Source organism: Schistocerca nitens, chromosome 8 (genome assembly GCF_023898315.1).
Source record: "Schistocerca nitens isolate TAMUIC-IGC-003100 chromosome 8, iqSchNite1.1, whole genome shotgun sequence".
In the NCBI taxonomy this organism is placed as follows: domain Eukaryota; kingdom Metazoa; phylum Arthropoda; class Insecta; order Orthoptera; family Acrididae; genus Schistocerca; species Schistocerca nitens.
In genome coordinates this window covers 459,753,813-459,775,115 of record NC_064621.1, presented here as the reverse complement: position 1 = coordinate 459,775,115, position 21,303 = coordinate 459,753,813, and positions in this window count along the sequence as shown.

The window sequence follows — 21,303 nt, the reverse complement described above, 5'->3', positions numbered from 1 at the left end:
TATACGAAGGTTGGAACTTAAAAAGTGGCAGCTATTTATTCGCAACCGATACACAAGAGTTACATGTTTGCACCTGTTACTGTCCTCCAAAGTAGTCACCAGCGTTATGTAGAACCCGTTGCCAGCGATGTGGAAGGCGTAGTATACCGTTAGCAGAGCCTGTTCTGTTGATGGTGCGAATGGAGCGGTCTAAAAATGGTTCAAATGCCTCTGAGCACTATGGGACTTAACTTCTGAGGTCATCAGTCTCCTAGAAATTAGAGCTACTTAAACCTACCTAACCTAAGGACACCACACACACCCATGCCCGAGGCAGGATTCGAATCTGCGACCGTAGCGGTCGCGCGGTTCCAGACTGGAGGGCCTAGAGCCGCTCGGCCACACCGGCCGGCAATGGAGCGGTCTATTGCCTGTCAAATCTCTGGAACAGTTCTGAAGCAAATGCCACGAAGTCGTTCCTTCATCTTCGGAATCAAATCAAAGTCACGGGCACTTAAGTCCAGGGAGTATGGTGGATGGTACAGTACTTCCCAGTCCCAGCGACCGAAGATAGCAGCCACAGCTTGCGCTGAATGCGCTCGCGCATTGTCGTGCAAAATGATGGGTGGGTTGCGCAGAAAGTGTGGCCGCTTCTTTCGCAAAGCTGACCGCAGGTGATGCTCCAAAAACGAACAGTAATACTGTGCATTGACGGTCTGCCGTGGAGGAACGTCATGCGTTAGGATAACACCATCACAGTCGTACACGAGAATCACCATAACTTTAGACTGCTCCATTCGCATCATCAACAGAACAGGCTCTGCTAACGGTATACTACGCCTTCCACACCGCTGGCAACGGGTTCTACACAACGCTGCTGACTACTTTGAAGGACAGTAACAGGTGCAAACATGTAACTCTTTTGTATTGGATGTGAATAAATAGTTGCCACTATTTAAGTTCCAACCCTCGTACTTGCTGCATTTTTACGTCTACTACTGTGAGAGGGACACTTACGCTATAGCGAATAGGCAGGCCAGGCCATTTCGATGAGCAGGAAATTAATTTTCCCTCGTGGCGTGGCGGCAGGCAGCAGGAAGTCCTTTTCAGGAGTGGGCCCGTTCTCTCCGGCTCGGAGCTGCGCCGTTACTTCGCATCCGAGGTTTCGGCTCGGCGGCGGCGGCGGCGGCTGCGGTACCCGGCGACCCCTGCGATGGGGCGGCGCGCTCTAAATATTAATTAACCGCCCTCGATGGCCAATTACTGGACGGGCGGCGTCGGCCGCGGCCGCTGTGACGCCCGAATTAAACAGCGGCCAGTGTCCGGCGCCGCCCTCCTCCCCCGGCAATTAACGGAGACGAAAGTTCCGTAATTAATAATCGAGCGTCCGGGCAGCGACTCTCGCAGGACGAAGAGGAGGTAGTAGGGACACCGGGTCCGGGCGAGCGCCACTCTACCCATGTTCGCCTCTCGATATACTCGGCGAGTGGTCGCCAAGTTGGTCCCGCCCTGAGTGGACACTCACCGACTTCAACGCGCAGTGGCGAGATGGCTATCGGAAAAATCAATGTTGAACTATTCTCTACCACTGTGAAACTACTTATCCTATTTCTTTTTCGAATAATTACTACACAGGCTATCCAAGACTCGTCGGGCACATTTTCCCTGGTGATTCGGTAGACATTTGCAATTTCATTTTTGCAATATTGTGCTTGAGACATCCCAGAAAAATACTGCCTATCACGTCTTTTACGAGACGCACAGTGTCGACGATAACCATCGGTTCCTTTCCAGTTAAAAACAACACTATTTTTAAAGCGTAATTTTACGTGCACATTCGATGGAGCGGGACGAAATCAGTCTGGCGCAACATTGTGTTATTGCTAATTGTTAGCAGGGACAGAGCAAACGCCACTCGCATGTATACTTTTCTGAAAAAAAAAAAGCGGGAGGGACGGCTACTCGAAGTTTGTTTCAGTGCCAGTGGACATACACCGTACGAACTCCTACGGCAACCAGTATCTGCGAGTAGTGAGTTTAATGGACGAGGGACGCTTCACTGTATCGAAGATACAGTTATTCAATTATGCATTTTAGAGCCCACGTTTATCGACTTATTTTTCTTGTTTTGGTCGATATACTGGTTGTCAGTCCTATGAGTGTTCAGGCGCATTTTCTCTTGTCTTTCCTCACATATTTGCATTCTGTTTTTGCAGTGAGTAGCTGCAGCCAGCTCAAACAAATGTTTCTTGTCGCAAATTTAGTGAGGCGTGTCGACGAAAAGAGTCGGTTTGTTTCTCATTACAAACAACAAGACTTTTCAAGCGCATTTTAACATGGTCATTCGATAGAATGGTCCCAGATTAGTCTAGTGCAACATTTGTTTTATCAGTATGTATTAAAAGGAACAGTAAAACACGAAGAGTAACCGGTACGCCAACAGCGATTGAGCAGCGCTGCTGCTTGGCGGTAGCAGTCATCGCTGGCGAGGGCGGTGCTGTAGCTGTTAGAGAAATCGTAAACATGAAATGTCGAAATGGGAAGGAATTGGAAAGGATGGGTGGGAAATCATGACAACTAGCCGCACAGGGCATTGCGGCAATTTGTGCCAGACCGGGACTCGAATACGCATTTACCGCTACTCATGAGCGCTTGCATTAACCACTTTGGACATCAGAACTGGGTCCCTGGACGACATATTTTCAACTTATCGCACGCTGTAATGCACAGATATTTTTCGGCTGCAAACTCATTGATTTCCGTGTTTTGGGGTGAGGAATTACGGAGTAAAACAAGAAAAAGGTATTCAACAAACATGGGCTAAATGGATATTTTGAATGAGATGAACACTTGTTTACGAGAGATGATTCTCAAAGTAGCACAAAGAAATTCTCATAGCTGTTAAGGTATCCACTTTTTAATGGCTTTCGAGCCGTGCCCATTCAGCCATGTGGATATTAGTCTCTCTTACGACGATACGAAAGTAAGGACAACGCATTATCCAGTCACTGACCGGAAAAATCTCCGACCCGTCCGGAATCGGACCCGGACCCCTTCTCTCAGCAAACGACAGCGCTGACCGATGCGAACAGCTATGCACTTAGCAGTCCGTTGTTTACTTGTCATTATATCCTCATTTTGCTCAATGATACCAGCTCTGCAAATCTGTCGGTGGAGCTCTGGTTCTCAGTTTTATATCGTATGACAAAATGAGGATACACTGGAAACACATACATCAAAAAAAGTTTTGCATCACCCCGGTTCCCAGAACTCCTGAAGATCGACGTTAACTGTGGATATTGTATCGTTAACTGTGGATATTGTATCACAGACACAGTCCCCTTGATTGTTCAGAGATGTCACTAAACCCGCCCAAAGAAGTAATCAATCATCCATGAGCAGCGCCTATTAGACGCATTTTTGTTTTTTTATGGTTTTAGGGCGCACAACTACAATGTTTATTAGCGCCCAGACTAAGTTAGGAATGCACTGCGAGGGACAAGGTTAAAACAATAACTGAAATGACAATACTATAAAAGACATATTAACAGGCATAGGATTAAAGAAACAGCATAATAAAATGTCCTTAGACAGGTTTGTCAAGTGGATAAAATGAAGAACGCGAGCAGCTGCTCCTGGGTCGTCCGCTAAAATGGCATCCAGAGTACATGGCAGGCCAAGATCAACGCTCAGTGTATTAAAATTCGGAGAGTACGTTAAAATGTGGCGTACCGCCAGCAATTGCCCACATGGGCAGAACGGCGCCGGCGCAGCCGTCAGCAGATGGCAATGTCTGAACCGGCAGTGTCCAATTCGTAACCGGGCCAAAACGACCTCCTCCCGCCGAGAAGGGCGTGAAGAGGTCGTCGAAGCCGTAGGAAGAGGTTTCAAGGCCCGAAGCTTGTTGTCCGTAAGTGTAGCCCAATCGGCATGCCACAGCGATAAAATGCGCTGACAAATGATCCTGCTACAATCAAATGAAGGGCCAAGACAAGAAGCTGTCCGAGGCTGGAGGACCGCAGCCTTGGCCGCGGCATCTGCAGCTTCGTTCCCAGGGATACCTACATGGCCAGGATCCCACATAAAGGTAACCGGAGAACCATCGTCCGCCAGCTGCTGAAGAGAGCGTCGGATCCGGTGCACGAAAGAGTGAACCGGATACGGATCACTGAGGCTCTGGATGGCGCTCAGGGAATCAGAGCAGATGACATAAGCAGAATGTCGGTGGCGGCAGATGTAAAGAACAGCCTGGTAGAGGGCAAATAGCTCAGCTGTGAAGACCGAACGAAGTCCATGGAGCCGGTATTTGAAACTGTGTGCCCCGACAATAAAAGAACACCCGACACCGTCATTGGTCTTAGAGCCATCTGTATAAATGAAGATCATATTAATGAACTTCGAACGAAGTTCGACAAATCGGGAGCGGTGTACCGAAGCTGGGGCAACCTCCTTTGGGAGCGAGATGAGGTCAAGGTGAACGCGGACCTGAGCCTGGAGCCAAGGTGGCAGTTGGTTCTCGCCCACTCGAGAGGTTTCAGGGAGTCGTCAAAAAAGGAACGACAAGACAGGTGGTCGGGCATTGACAATAGCCGACAGGCATACCGACAAAGCAGTATATCGCGCCGGTAGGTTAGTGGCAATTCACCGGCTTCAGCATGAAGACTCTCGACCGGGCTGGTATAGAACGCTCCAATTGCAAGACGTAAACCCCGATGTTGTATAGAGGCGGCGTAAGATGGACGGCCGTGCAGAGGAGTATACGAAGCTCCCATAATCCAGCTTTGAGCGGACGATTGACCGATATAGGCGAAGTAGGACGGTTCGATCCGCTCCCCACGACATACCGCTGAGAACACGGAGTATATTTAGAGAACGGGTACAACGGGTAGCCAAATATGACACATGTGCAGCTAAGTTTCCTGTCATATGTAAGACCTAAAAATTTGGTTGTCTCCACGAATGGGAGAGCAACAGGACGGTGGGAGAAACCCTTTGTAGCGCCAGAAGTTAATTCAGACCGTCTTCTCGGCAGAAAAACGGAAGCCACGTAAAAGGTCTCTAAATGCTGCGGTCCACCGGGGGACCGGTACGCGACGTGGAGAAGAAGAAGTGTGAGGGATGGAATATTCAGCAGCAGTGAGAATGACTTCCGTGAGGTGTGCGACCTGACTATCGCAGCTTGCGAAGGTTTGATCCTGAAAGGTCGCCCTGGAAGAGAAGAGCCCCCAGTCTGCTTTGGAGATGTTCCAACTAGTTGAGCACGGAGAGGGGGTATGATGCAGGTGAAGGATAACACAAGGGAAGTGGTCGCTCGAATACGTATCAGAAAGTGCGTACCACTCAAACCGGCGTGCAAGTTGGGTAGTACATATAGAGAGGTCTAAATGGGAATAGGTGTGAGTTGTGTCCGAAAGAAAAGTAGGGGCGCCAGTATTGAGGCAGACAAGATTGAGGTGGTTGAAAAGGTCTGCTAACAGGGAGCTTCTCGGGCAGGATGCTGGAGAGCCCCAAAGGGGATGGTGGGCATTGAAGTCTCCAGTCAACAAAAATTGTGCAGGTAGCTGAGCAATAATTTGCATCATGTCTGCCGTGGTAACGGCAGGCGACGATGGAGTGTAAACGGTACAAATGGAAAATGTAAAAGTGGGGAGAGTAATTCGGACGGCAACTGCCTGCAGGTCGGTGTGCAATGTGATGGGATCGTAGTAAATATCATCCCGGACCAGCAACATAGCCCCTCCATGTGCCGGAATACCTGCCACAGGGGGTAGGTCAAAACGCACAGAAGCATAGCGTGCCAAGTCAATATGATCGCATGGGCGTAGCTTCGTTTCCTGGAGAGCTACGACGAGCGGACAGTGCAAGCGTAGCAGCAGATTTAAGTCCTCTCGGTTGGAGCGAATGCAGCGAATATTCCAATGAAGAAGTGCCATCGTGAGAAGAAAAAGAAAAAGGAGAAGCAAGCAGGGGTCACCTCGAAGGCCGCTGAGGGCCTGGCTTCGAGCGAGCACTGCCGCCGCTATCAATAGGCGGAGAGTCATCGTCCATTTGTTCAATAGGTTCGTCGGCCATCTTGTTAAGATGGCCGGGAGGGGGAGCTTCCTTTGCCGGTGAACGGCCAGATGTTCGGCTGCCAGCGGTGCGGCCAGGCGAAACGGCCTGGGGCGCCAACCGCTGGGTGGCGCAGGAGAAGAAACGCGCCGTAGCGGAGAAGGAGAACTTTGCTTCCTATGAGCCTTGTAACCTCCCCACGGAAAATTTAAAGGACAATACTTAATAGAAACGGAGCCAATGTAACCTTCCCGCAAAAAATATTAATGACAAAGACAATTAAATGAAAGCTCGCTATCTGACTCATGTATAAGTTCTCCACACAAAATGTAAAATAATCCCATGATAATGAAACTACAGTGTTAATCAAAACTCAATTAAACCGAAATGTCGGTCTTTGGCCCTGTGCAAAAATCAGAATTAATTTCTTACCTTAGTATAACTGCATGTGAAATATCTGCTCTTATTCTGCGCCAGGAGGAGATGCATCGCAATAATTAAATTTTTTTTTTTTTTTTGAAGTTAACTGAAAATTTTCTTTAAAGGAAATGGAAGGAATTCAAATCATTGTTTAGTTAAAAATTGCTTTGAAATCAGATTATTATTGGGGCGATTTGAAAATTAATTACAACGAATATAGATTAGATTATGTGATGAGCGCAAAGCTGCATGAATACTTATTTAATAAAATTATACCTCATCCTGAATCTCGACCATTGCTGTGCCGACGCCCGCCGACTGCTCTGGGCTACCACTACTCACAGACTCCTAGCACTACTGAGGACTGACTACTACAGACAGACTGACTGCTCGCTACTGCGAGTCGAGCGCAACTGCTCTGGTCAGAGATTCTACAATGTCTCAGCATCGCTGCCGCACAACATACGTGTTTCATAACCCTCCACTGGGGGGCAAAAATTTGGCAGCGATGGTGAGTCATTTGGACTTGCCATCGTAACAAATTTTTCCTTTAATTAATTAACATTTACAAAATATTTCGATGTAATACATGAATTAAATGTTGTGCGCATGCACCAATTACAAAACATTACAGACAAGACAAAATATAAGTATAAAACAAATCAGGAAAAATGTATATACAAATTATTTGACAGATAACAAAATGCACACGCACTGAAAAGTTCTTTAGCAGTTTCATAACAGGCAAAAAAAAAATCATGTTGACAAGTGTCATGAGTGCACATGCACTGCAGTGGAGAACATATCAGTAAAAAACGAAATGTATATACAATGAGTAACAAGTGACATAAATCATAAAAGGTATACAGAATGAACACAAATCATATCGTAAATTGGGAAGAGTGCAGAGGCACTGGAGTTCAGTTGAAAACATATTCACATAAGTGCACATGCACTGAAAAGCTTTTGAACATTTTCATAACAAATAAACACAAGGGTAAATAATCATCAAATCACAAAAGTATATACAATATAAATGACCAGAGTGCACACATACTGCACTTCAGAACAAATCAAAAAATGTCTTTAGTATTTTCACAGTAAATAAACATAATAGCAAAAAATCGTGTCGACAGGTGACATAAGTGTACTCGTACTGGAGTTCAACAAATCGAGAAAAAATGTATAGGCCATGAACATAAATGATGTTAGCTAAAAATGTTTTTCACTATTAGGATAGGAAAGGAAAGGATTGCATCATGGTTGTAGCACTTTAGTTTGCACACAGCTGCACTGAAAGTCCATATCTTTCCACAGGATCACAACTAAGTGATACAATCTGCAGTTCCGTTCCCAGAAGTATTTATCAGCGTATCAAGACAGTGAAACGCCGTAGTATTATTCCATGCTATCATTTGGCAGTACATCAGGTACACCAAACAGTGGGACCATAATAACGTCTTCTTTGCTTACGGTGGTGGACAGCATGTCGTGTCAACACCACGCTCTTAAGAGGCACACCAACGTAGAATTAGTGCAAAACCAAATATAGTGCTCCATGATTAGGAGGATGTATAGGACAAATGGATATTACAGTAATTCAGGGTAGTTAGCTCAGAAGTTGAAGGACATTAACTAACAGACAAGCCTTAATAGGTGATTACATAAGTAGTATGCGGCATACATAGCTCAGTTATTGAACATTTCTGTACCATGAATGTAATATTACAGAAAAATGTCCATTAATTAATTTACAGACAAGAGTGGCAATCAATGGCCATCAAGTATTGAGTATTACAAAACATTTTTCCTCATTCAAATGACATATTTACAAATAATTATTGGCACTCAGTGGCTAGCAATTATTGATTAGTACAAAACATTTATCATCATTCAGTATTATCGTGAGAAGTCATCATTGAAAACAGTAGTTAATTAATGGCATAATTACTAACAAAACATTTAATTACATTAATTATTGGCACTCAGTGGCCTAGCAACTTTTATCATCATTCAGTATTAATAGGAGAAGTCATCATTGAAAACAGTAGTTAATTAATGGCATAATTACTAACAAAACATTTAGTTACATTAATTATTGGCACTCAGTGGCCTAGCAACTTTTATCATCATTCAGTATTAATAGGAGAAGTCATCATTGAAAACAGTAGTTAATTAATGGCATAATTACTAACAAAACATTTAGTTACATTAATTATTGGCACTCAGTGGCCTAGCAACTTTTATCATCATTCAGTATTAATAGGAGAAGTCATCATTGAAAACAGTAGTTAATTAATGGCATAATTACTAACAAAACATTTAGTTACATTAATTATTGGCACTCAGTGGCCTATTATTAAAAACATGAAGTCAGAATTGAATACAGTAGCTAATTAATGACAATTAATACATAATTCATTAAGTGACACTAATTATTGGCACTCAGTGGCCATCAGTTATCGAATTAACAAGTCATTATTAAAAATCAGTTAATTACAATCATAGCATTAAGAATCATGGGCATAATAAGTAGTCTCATTACAATAAGAAGTCATTATTCAAGTGACATACTATTCAGAGCTAATTAGTATTATGCAGAATTATCATAAACTAGTGACATTATATGGGACTGGTAATACATTTTGTTTTTTGTGCTAGCAATACATTGCTTGCGTAATTATAAGGGAAAACAAAAAAAAGAGAAAAAATTGCTTCTAGGTTGTTCCTATAAATGAAAAATGTGTAAAGTCATTCGTCATGAGTCAGCTGTAGCAAGGTTGTGACACAAGGTATTATATGTGATCACGTTTGTAAATTATATACAAATGGGTAAAATAAAAAAAAAATTGCAAGTACTAGAACAGGTATAATAAGTAACAAGTTTAGTAAGTATCATGAAAAGCTTCTCCTGGAAAAAATACAAAATGGATTATTGAGCTGAAAGAAGAAACGCAGACTATGCTGAAAAGTAGTGAACTTCGAATTAACAGGTAGTGAAATGTGTATAAAAAATGTGTTCCGTAGCTGTCCTTTCCAAAATCTTCAGTCATCCTACTATGCAATATAACACCTGCTGTCAAAGCAAACTGCAACAAATACTTAAACAACTACATAGCATAAATACATAACTTCAACATTATCCGCATCTGTAAAGAAAAAACTTCATTATTCATATCATCATAACTCCATCATTATCATCACCTGTAAACAAAAACTTCATTATTCATAGTACCATATTCTTCATCATTATTCATTATCAGCATTCATTATCATCTGCAAAAATCATTTCATGATTCATCACACAACTATTCCTAATCCCTAGCATATTTCATCACTTAAAACTAAAATGTGTAGTTCTGTCTGACAGCTTGCATCAATCGCTTCGTATTCTGAAAGAAAAAATTAGTTAAGACTGCTATTCTGCGATGTGTATAGTATATTCTTGTTAATGCTTGTTAATCCTAATCCATTTACTCTTCCTCATAAGGTTATTGCATCTTCTTTCGTTTATTCCGTAGGTGAAATTCCCATTTCTGTTTAATGTATTTCCTTTACGCATCATTTCTTTCTGAAATTGATGAACAAAGATTAATGTCTTGCATTTAAATCATATACCCATTAAATAATGACTGGTTAATGGTGACACAATTAAGCATACAGCATAACATGACAGAAAAACGTAATATGTCAAAAGCATAGACAGTGTTCAAAGGCAAAAAATGTACAGAGAATATCACAATGCAGCAGCAAAAAAAAAAAAGAAAATGTAAAACAGTCACGATGTTGAGATATCATAGGGCAAAAAGTCAAAGTCAAATGGTGTGTGTTATACCTTAACTAGTTCACAGTGCATACAAACAAAACATGAAAACAATCGTACATACATGAGAAAGACAAAATGTGATATTCGTTGTGCTCAGCTTGTTAATTAAAGACTTCAATGGAGAGAGAATTTGATAAAATTAATGCGTCATTACAGAGGATTACATAATTATTCATAAAATGCGTAAGTTCATCTGAAAAAATGCACGGTCTAGTGTGTAACGACAAGAAGAGCGACCTGCTAACCTTACCTTGCCGTGCACTTGCCAAGAAAAAAATACGATAATCATCAATAGGTAGTCATGTGAATATAATTGCAGAATATTCATAAAAATTAGCAAATAGCATTATGGCGTGATAAATCATAAAGTATGTTCACTCAATAAAGAGTTTTATGTTTGACCAATGGTGGTTGCCTTTCGATTTCCTGGTTCTCAGAGTTTCGACGTGTACAACATTGGGGTGAGGAATGCTGCGAATCCGATATGGACCTGCGTACAGAAGTTCAAATTTACTGCACTTACCTTTTAATTTGCTGGATAAATAGTGTGTACGTACTAATATCTTCTGTCCAACGTGAAAGTCTCGGCGTCTACAAACCTGTTTTTGCTGTCTTCTCCGGCGCTCTGCGGCACGTTTGATATTGTTCAGCGCAATGCCAATTATTTCGTGGTGTCGTAATCGACGAGATGTAGGAAATGTTACTAACTCTTTGATTTTGTTTGGTGGTTCAACGTTTTTCAGTATAACAGACGGAGATAGCATAGTGGATTCATTTGGAATGGAATTAATTACATCTTGGAATGAGTGTATGTGTGTGTCCCAATTAACATGTCTTTTGTGGCAGTATATTCTACACAGTTTACCAATTTCTTTCATTAGTCGTTCACAAGGGTTCGAAGAAGCGTGGTACTTGGATATATAGATCGGAGAAATGTTTCTAGCTCGTAACATGCGTGTCCATATAGCAGAACGAAATTGTGATCCATTGTCAGAAATTACTTTCTTCACATGCCCTACATGAAATAGAAAATGCTTTACAAATGCTTTCGAAACAGTTTTAGCAGTAGCTTTGAGTAACGGAGTGAAAGTAACAAATTTTGAAGTGAGTTCAACAGCGACAAAGATGTAGCAAAAACCTCTGTTAGTTCTCGGAATTGGACCAAAAATGTCTACTGCGGCCATATGTCTTAATTTAACAGGTACAATGGGATATAATGGAGGAATGTGTGAAGTGGTGTCAGACTTAGCTTTCTGGCAAATTTTACATGACGCTAAAACTCGTCGTATACGTTTTTCCATGTTCGAAAAATAACAGTTCTGTCTCAGTATAAGAAAACATTTTCTTGCTCCATAATGTGCGTAACTTAAATGCGTGTACCATATTAATTTGTTAATCAGTTCGTCAGGAATGCATAATAACCAGTTGTTGCTGTCTGGATGAGAGCGGCGAAACAGAATGTCATTGCGTACAGTGTAGTGGTTCCTAATCGTAACATTATTCTTATCTTTCCAAAGGTGTTTAATTTGTTTCCACACATTGTCTTTATTCTGCTCTCGTGCTATGTCTTGTAATGACGATGAAATAAAATTTTCAAATGCAACTTGCTGAATGTACATGATGCTGAAATTTGCTTTGCAGAAGTTGGTTGCGACGTCTTGCTGATTGTTGCTGAGAGAACGAGAAAGTGCGTCTGCTATAACATTTTGTGTGCCGGGAATGTGAACAATCGTAAAATTAAATTCCTGTAAATAAAGTTTCCATCTACTTAATCTGTCGTGAGTAAATTTAGCTGAAAGTAAAAATTGAATAGCTCTGTGATCTGTGTATACAGTGGTATGTCTGCCATAAAGAAAGTGCCGAAATCTCGTAAAAGCCCAAACAACACATAATGTTTCCAATTCTGTGACGGAATAATTTCGTTCAGCAGGTGAGAGAATGCGACTTGCAAATGCGATGTTTTTAATTACTGTAGAACCATCTTCTTCAATTTCCTGAAAAATGTGTACACCTAAAGCTGTATTGGAACTGTCGGTGGCAATAGAAAAATTTCTGGTAAGGTCTGGGTGCGATAAAAGTGGAGCATTCAACAAAGCATGTTTCAGGTTCACGAATTCAGAGTGTGCTTGCTTATCCCATGACCAAATAGTGTTTTTACCTGTTAATTGGCATAATCTAGGTGTATCTAAAGCAGAGTGATGAATAAATTTACGAAAAAAGTTAATTAAGCCCAAAAAACTGCGTAATTGTTTCTTCGTCGTAGGAACAGTAATGTCACGTAGAGCTTGAAGTTTTTCTGGATCAGGCGCGATGCCTTCTGCTGAAATTACGTGTCCAAGAAATTTTATAGAAGTTTTGCCAAAATGCGATTTACTGAGATTAATTGTAAGTCCTCGTGCATGAAAGGTTTGCAACAGTTGTTCTAAAATCAGATTGTGTTCAGTCCAGTTAGCTTCTGCGATAAGAATGTCGTCTACGTACGTCGTAATTCTGTCTTTAAGTTCTGTCGGAAGTATTGTGTTCAAACCGCGAATAAAAGCAGCTGAAGAAATAGTTAAGCCGAATGGTAATTTGCAAAACTGATAACAGTCACCAAAACAGAGAAAAGCTGTGTACTTTCTGCAATTCGGATGAAGTTGAATTTGCCAAAATCCCGATTTCAAATCTAACGTAGAATAAATAGCTGTACCGTGAAATTTCTGTAGAAGTTCCTCTAATGTCTGTGGTCGATCTGTTTCATTAATAATAATGTCATTAATGTGACGTGAATCAAGTACAAGGCGAAGTGAGCCATCTTTTTTCTTAGCAATATGTAGTGGGTTTATGTACGGACTAACTGCCGGTTCTATAATTCCTTGGTCGAGCATATCCTGCAATTCTTTTTTAACTTGTTCTCTGTGGATATATGGAATGGGATAATGCTTTGCTTTAAATGTATCGTGCTGTTTGACTTGAAATTCGTACATAAAGCCGGACATAGTACCAGGAATGTTGTCGAAAACTGGAGCTTGTTGTAAAAGAATTTTATGTAATTGCGTTCGTTCGTCGTCTGTATTTGCACTGCTTTGTTTAACTTTATCGGAAATCATCTGCATTACGTCGTAGTCAGTTTCGTCTGGAGTATTATAGTTGTGTACGTACGTATCCGTGAACAATGTGGGATTACAGTCTATGTTACGCGATACTGAAATGACCTCTGTACAATTAATTGTTTCCTCTTATGACGATAATGAGTGCTGAAATTCTAAAGCCAATTGCACATTTTCGTCCTTCAACATTAAATAAGAATTTTGAAAGTCAACCACTGCGTCGTGTTGTACGAGAAAATTAGTACCTAAAATTACGTCTGTTGTCAACAAGGGAACAATCCAAAAATTTGAGTGAAAAGTATGACCTCCAATACAAAATGATAAATGCGTCTGTAATTTCACATCCACTCCTTTACTCGATACTGCTCCTTTCACTTTCGTTTTGCCTAATGGTAATGTGGGATAAGTATTCTCTTTGTTACACTCCTTAAAAGTTTCTTCATTAATAACTGACATAGGTGATCCGGAATCGATTACTGCTGAAAATTTCGATGAACCTATTTTAATTTCGATGACAGGATGTGAAATAGTTTTCTGAACAACTGGTTTTTCCTGTAAAAGAGTGTCTCTTATGTCGTCGAAAGTAATAACATTTTCGTGAACAACATTTCGCGTGTCAAAAGTAGTGCGGGTGTTATTGGAAGATGCGTCCTGTACAGTATCTAGTCAGATTCTATCTGATGTGTTATTATTATCAGGAGGATGTTGTGACATTTCTACAATTTGAACAGTTCTATTACTTCTTCCAGACGTATTACGCTCTGGATGATACCTACTGTCGGGTTCATTCATAAGAATATGTTCTTGCGGATGATTCTGCTGTTGGTATGACCGACTGTTGTTAGATGTTCGCTGAAAATTGTGCTCATCGTTTTTACGTCTGTCGTAATAGTCGTTCCTATACGGTGCATTGCGATAGGAATTGAAGTACTGTGTTTTCTGTACGTAGTTGTTTCTTTGCTGCCGTGCGTTACTATTTGTTGTATCAGGGACTATACGTCCACGCGGTGAAACATTAAAGTTAGGCTGACCTTGTGCATTACATTGTTGGTTATGTATTCGAACCGGCTGACTTTCATGCTGTTGTGGTGGAAAGCGTCTATTGTTACCAAAATGTGCTTCCTGTTGCTCATAATTTTGACGATGCCAATAATTAGAATTTTGTCTGTCATTTAAGTTCTGGTAGTTGTCGTTTCTAAAGCGTCTGTTACCTCTCCTATTGAAATTTCGTGTCTGATCATAATTGCTGTACGTTTGTTGGCCTTGGTTGTTATACGAAAAATTTTTGTTTACAAAGGAATAATCAGATTGCTGCACTTCTAAAAGCTGCAGCAGATCCCTGAATGCCGAAATATTTTCTTTTTGTTGACCTGTTAAAAGTGACACTCTTAACGATCGTGGCAATTTAGAGATACATAATTGAATGAGTGCAGATTCACTATAGGGTTCACTTAAATACTGATTTTGTTGCACCATGTGTTCAAAGAATTGAGTGACACTGGGAAAATTGGAGTTCTCATAATTTGGTAAGCTAATTAACTGATCTTTAATTCCGCGCTGTGTCGTCTTCGACCAGTACGCTGACAGAAACGCATTCTGAAACTCTTCCACTGAATAACATTGCCTCGCGATCGGCCTCATACGAGTTGCCGGTTCGCCTTCCAAAAAGCTGCAAATAAATTCAAGTTTATGCGTTACAGGCCAAGTCGGTGGAAAAGCAAAGCTAAATTGTTGTATCCAATCTAGCGGGTGAATCTGTGTCCTGTCGTTTTTAAACACTTTAAACTTTCTCACTGACAGAAAATGTTTGTAATCGAAATTATCGTCTCTATGTGATGGAACAGGTTCAGGATTGTAAGAGAATCTATTGAACTGTGGTTGTTCGGAATCAAAGTCGTGTGCTCTTTGTAGATTACCCAAATTACACGCGTTGCGCGAATCTGACAAATGTTCGCAAAGTGGCGTCTGCTGTGATGTGTTATTAACCGAAATACTTTTTATCTGTGTTATCTCCTGCTGTAAACTTGACAATTTTCTACGCAAGGTGTTATTAGATGAATCTATCTCATTAATTGTCTGCTGTAGATTTTGAAATTCCTGTGTTTGATTAAATGCAACCGGGGAAGTATCGTCTGATTTATTGTCATTAGTAGTTTCGATAACGTCAATACGACTGGCCAATTCATCACATTTTTCAGTCAGTATTTTTACCTGATCATCGGTTTTAGTGTCAGTGGCATTAATCTGGTTTTGCAATTTTCGTGTAGTTTCGTTCAGTTTTCTAACGTCAGCTTTGACGACATCGGAATCCTGTGTTAGTTCTAATTGTTCGAGTCTGTCGGTCACTGTTTGAAAATCTGTTATGTATGTGTCTGTTTTCGATTTCAGATCAGAAATTTCGTCACGTAATTCTGTGTTTGACTGTTCGATGGTATTAATTTTGTCGGACACTGTAGCAATATTGTTGTCCACGTATGTTTTTGCTTTCGCAAACATCTTACGTTTGTCTTCCTGTCTCTGAGCAGTGATTGTTTCCATTACTTGACGTTTTACTTTATTTTGATCATCAATAAATTTGCGGAAACGTGTATCACTGTTCTGTATGTGAAGACTAAGACGTTCGTTAATTTGAGTGTTCTGTTGTTCGAATTTCGCGTCAATCTTTTCATCCATTGTGCGCGAAAGTTCTACCGTCATTGCTTTAAACTCGTCGCGTAATTGTGTAGCTTTTTTAGAGCATTGTTTAGCGACTCCGCTAATTTCGTCTCTGAGTGTTTCTGTTGCTGCTGTTTGCAATTCCCTTAATTCCTGAGCAACAGACTTAATTTCTTCGCTACTTTTTCGCGAACAAGCCTCGATTTCCTCGCGTAACTGTTCCTTAGTGTCATGGCACTGCGCGGCAACGGCTCTAATTTGTTCACTTAAGTGTCTGGAATTGTTATCTAATTTTTCATTTAACTGTCTCGAATTGTTGTCTAATTTTTCATTTAAGTGTTGTTTGAGATTTTCGTTATCTTGTTTGTTCTGTTCACTAAGTTGTTTGAGATTTACATCATTGTTGTCTAATTTTTCATTAAACTGTTTGGAAGTGCTGTCAAGCTTTTCACTAAGTTGTTTATTCATTTGCAGCAAAAATGCCATAATTGGATTCGACATAAAATCATCATTTCTGTTCCCTGTGCTAATTAATGTTGGATCTGCAATTGTCTCATTTTCCGTAACCATTTGGTTATTCTGAGATTCACAAAAAGGTTTGTCAGTCGCATGTACACTGTCAGACATTATTTCGGAATTAAATAAATCCGTCGTACTTTGTGTATCTTGCTCATTTTCATTAGAGAAATTTGTCTGTACGTTATTTGAATTTTCCAAACCGGGTGTGTTAAGCTGGGCAGCGCTCATTCCAACAGAACGCCCCGCGTCATCAATTGTCGTCAAATTAACAGAGGAGACAATTGAGTTCGCTTGTTCATCATTAAGGTAAAAGTCGTCATTCGCGGTTGGAACGCACTGACTGTTAGTGAACACAGCATTGTCATCACTACTCTGCGCGTCACAATTGCTATCGGTCATGTTGTTTAAGTCGGAAAATTCATTCATAATACCTCGCGATACACTATTCACAGTCTTTCGCGGCATTTTTCCAACAGTCACAATTATTCACAAAAACAAATAAGCACAATGCAAAAATAACACACAAGTACAACAAAGCAAAGAATTGCCGATGATCGTTGCGCCAAATTCTAATTATATTTAAGCAAATAAGAGCAGATATCTGACTGTTTTTCAAAAGACTCTCAACGAAATACGATCCTGGACCGGGCGTCGCCAAGTGTAACCTCCCCACGGAAAATTTAAAGGACAATACTTAATAGAAATGGAGCCAATGTAACCTTCCCGCAAAAAATATTAATGACAAAGACAATTAAATGAAAGCTCGCTATCTGACTCATGTATAAGTTCTCCACACAAAATGTAAAATAATCCCATGATAATGAAACTACAGTGTTAATCAAAACTCAATTAAACCGAAATGTCGGTCTTTGGCCCTGTGCAAAAATCAGAATTAATTTCTTACCTTAGTATAACTGCATGGGAAATATCTGCTCTTATTCTGCGCCAGGAGGAGATGCATCGCAATAATTAAATTTTTTTTTTTTTTTTGAAGTTAACTGAAAATTTTCTTTAAAGGAAATGGAAGGAATTCAAATCATTGTTTAGTTAAAAATTGCTTTGAAATCAGATTATTATTGGGGCGATTTGAAAATTAATTACAACGAATATAGATTAGATTATGTGATGAGCGCAAAGCTGCATGAATACTTATTTAATAAAATTATACCTCATCCTGAATCTCGACCATTGCTGTGCCGACGCCCGCCGACTGCTCTGGGCTACCACTACTCACAGACTCCTAGCACTACTGAGGACTGACTACTACAGACAGACTGACTGCTCGCTACTGCGAGTCGAGCGCAACTGCTCTGGTCAGAGATTCTACAATGTCTCAGCATCGCTGCCGCACAACATACGTGTTTCAGCCTTCTTGGAAGGTCGTTTAGTGGAAGTACTGGTCGATGGCTGGGAGTTCAAGGTACGGAGGAAGTCTGCACGGGACGGTTCCTTCTTGAAGACCCGTGCATCTGACTTCGAGGTCTTCGTCTTGGCAGAAGCCGATGAAGGTGTTTGTGTCTTAGGGGTGACGGAAGGAAGAGGAGACGTTGACTGGGCGATCTTAGCACTGGCCGAATGGACGACGGTAGTGATAAAGGTCAGATCGCATGTCTGCGTCGACACCTCCCTGGTAGTCCGAAGAGAGGCGAGAACAGTACTGTATTTCCCCGCTGGGAGCAGCGTGGGCTTCCTACTAGCAAATAGCTTGCGAGCAGCTTAAGGGGACACTTTCTCTTTGACCCGAATTTCCTGTATACAGCGTTCATCCTTGTAGATGGGACAGTCGCGGGAGAACGCTGCATGGTCACCCTGACGGTTTACACAACGAGGAGACGGAGGTGGACAGTCATCCTCATGGGCGTGCCTGCCACAAGTGACACATTTAACCGCATTAGAACAAGACTGGCGAGTGTGATTAAAACGCTGACACTGGTAGCAGCGCGTAGGTGTCGGGACATGGGGGCAAACAGAAATAACCTCATAGCCCGCTTTGATGCGCGACGGCAGCTGAACACTATCAAAGGTCAAGAAAAGTGTCCGGAATCCGACAGCTGATGAGTTCCAGTCATTCCACCAGGAAGGAGGTACACGGCTGCTGTTGTCTGTAGTTCAAACATCCGTAGACAGTCAATCCCACGGTTCGATCGCGTCCGCATTGTTACTTTCTGCCAGGAAGGGTTCTCAAAGAGGGAAGTGTCCAGGCGCCTCGGAGTGAACCAAAGCGATATGGAGTAGAAGAGAGAGACAGGTACTGTCGATGACGCGCATCGTTCAGGCCACCCAGGGGCTACCACTGCACTGAATGACCGCTACCTACGGATTATGGTTCGGAAGAACCCTGACACCAAGGCCACCCGGCCGAAGTGGCCGTGCGGTTAAAGGCGCTGCAGTCTGGAACCGCAAGACCGCTACGGTCGCAGGTTCGAATCCTGCCTCGGGCATGGATGTTTGTGATGTCCTTAGGTTAGTTAGGTTTAACTAGTTCTAAGTTCTAGGGGACTAATGACCTCAGCAGTTGAGTCCCATAGTGCTCAGAGCCATTTGAACCAAGGCCACCATGATGAATAATGCTTTTCGTGGAGTCACAGGACGTCGTGTTACGACTCAAACTGTGCGCAGTCCCGACGTCCATGGTGAGGTCCATCTTTGCAACCACGACACCATGCAGCGCGGTACACATGGGCCCAACAAAATGCCGAATGGACCGCTCAGGACTGGCATCACGTTCTCTTCACCGATGAGTGTCGCATATGCCTTCAACCAGATAATCGTCGGAGACGTGTTTGGAGGCAACCTGGTCAGGCTGAACGCCTTAGACACACTGTCCAGCGAGTGTCTTAAGGTGAAAATTCCCTGCTGATTTGGGGTGGCATTATGTGGGGCCGACATATGCTGCTGGTAGTCATGGAAGGGGCCGAACGGTTGTACGATATGTGAGTGCTATCCTTCGACCGATAGTGCTACTATATCGGTAGCATATTGGCGAGGCATTCGTCTTATGGACGACAATTCGCGCCCCATCGTGCACATCTTGAGAACGACTTCCTTCAGGATAACGACTTCGCTTGACTAGAGTGGCCAGCGTGTTATCCAGGTATGAAACTTATCGAACATGCCTGGGATAAGTTGAAAATGGATGTTTATGGACGACGTGATCCCCCAACCATTCAGAGATCTACGCCGAATCGCCGTTGAGGAGTGGGACCATCCGTACCAACAGTGCCTTGATGAACTTTTGGATAGTATGCCACGAAGAATACAGGCATGTATCAATGTAAGTGGACGTGCTACTGGGTATTGGGGGAACCGGTGTGCACAGCAATCTGGACCACCACCTCTGAAGGACTCGCTGTATTGTGGTACAACATGCAATGTGTGGTTTTGATGAGCAATAAAAAGGACGGAAATGATGTTTATGTTGATCTATATTCCAATTTTCTGTACAAGTTCCGGAACTCTCGGAACCGAGAAGATTCAAAATTTTTTTTATTTTGTGTATTTATATCTTACAAAACTTTTAATATGATATTTACAGATCACGTTGTAGGTAACGTTTTGATAAGTTAAAATACAAGATCCAGTGTTTTCAGCCGGTTCACTACGTGATCGGTGGTTCTGAGTATTTCTTGTACAGTTCCTTCAAATTCCTTCCTGTGTATTTCTTGCACTGGTCCTTCAAATTGCTTCTTGGACACTTCATGGCCATGTGTTGGGTTGCCTGCGCCATATTGTCACAGTTTCAGAGTGGGTTTTCAGTTTTTACCTCATGTGCAGCCAGAATTTAAACCTTCAATGATTTTTCCTAATCTGGTTAAAGACACCTATTGCTCTCTGGGTAATTTTAGCCAACTGGAGCTCGGCGTGGATTGTTGATTACACCTAGGTGGTCGGGATATGAAGAGTCCAATTCTTCATGTCACGTCAGATCAGTGTCGGAATTTTATTTGACAAGTTTCTCACCAAGCTTCCATGAAGTGTTGCTGGATTTCAGTGTCTGATCTCCGGAGATTACAGTCGTGATGTAAGGGCACTCGAGAGTTATTTCGGCGTCTCTGCCAGTCTCTTAACAGGGCTGTTCCTCTTGAGATATGACGGGTGGATAATGGATAACAATGGAAACCATTTCAGAAGTGTCGATTTGATGGTATCTAATGTTGTCCTCATTACACTATTCAGCTGGGTTTTATCTTTAGCAATACGTACGCTTTTAAGACACACAGGGCAGTAGTCTTCTGAAGTTTCATAGACCATGGCAGAGGCAGCTGTTCATTGAACAGTTGCAGTTGCTCCCCAACGTGTTCCTCCGAGAATGTGAGAGATGTTATTCCTTGTTTTTTATCTTTGCTGCAGTATTACGCAAATATTGTTTATAATACGACAGTGTCCTGTCCATGTTGATAGCCAGATATTTTGGGCAACGATTGTATTTTAGTTGTTGGCCCCTGAATTCCACCTGAGGTATGTACTTCGTTGCGCAGATGGAAACAGTGTACTTCAGTTTTGCTCATGTTAAGGTTGAGTCGCCATATATTGAAGTATTTGTTTAACAGAAATTGTGGTGCTGTTCGTTTATTTCGATATACGTAGATACACCACGTAGATGTAGTGTGCTGGTCTCAAAACTGTCTGAGGTCCTAAAAAGATTTAGTCGTACGATAAAACAGTAAACGGATCAAATCCATCTGTCTAGACACTCTTGGCATCGAAAAGGTGGACGCCAGATAAAAGTCTGAAATACTGCATTTCTGATTTATTGAAATTCTG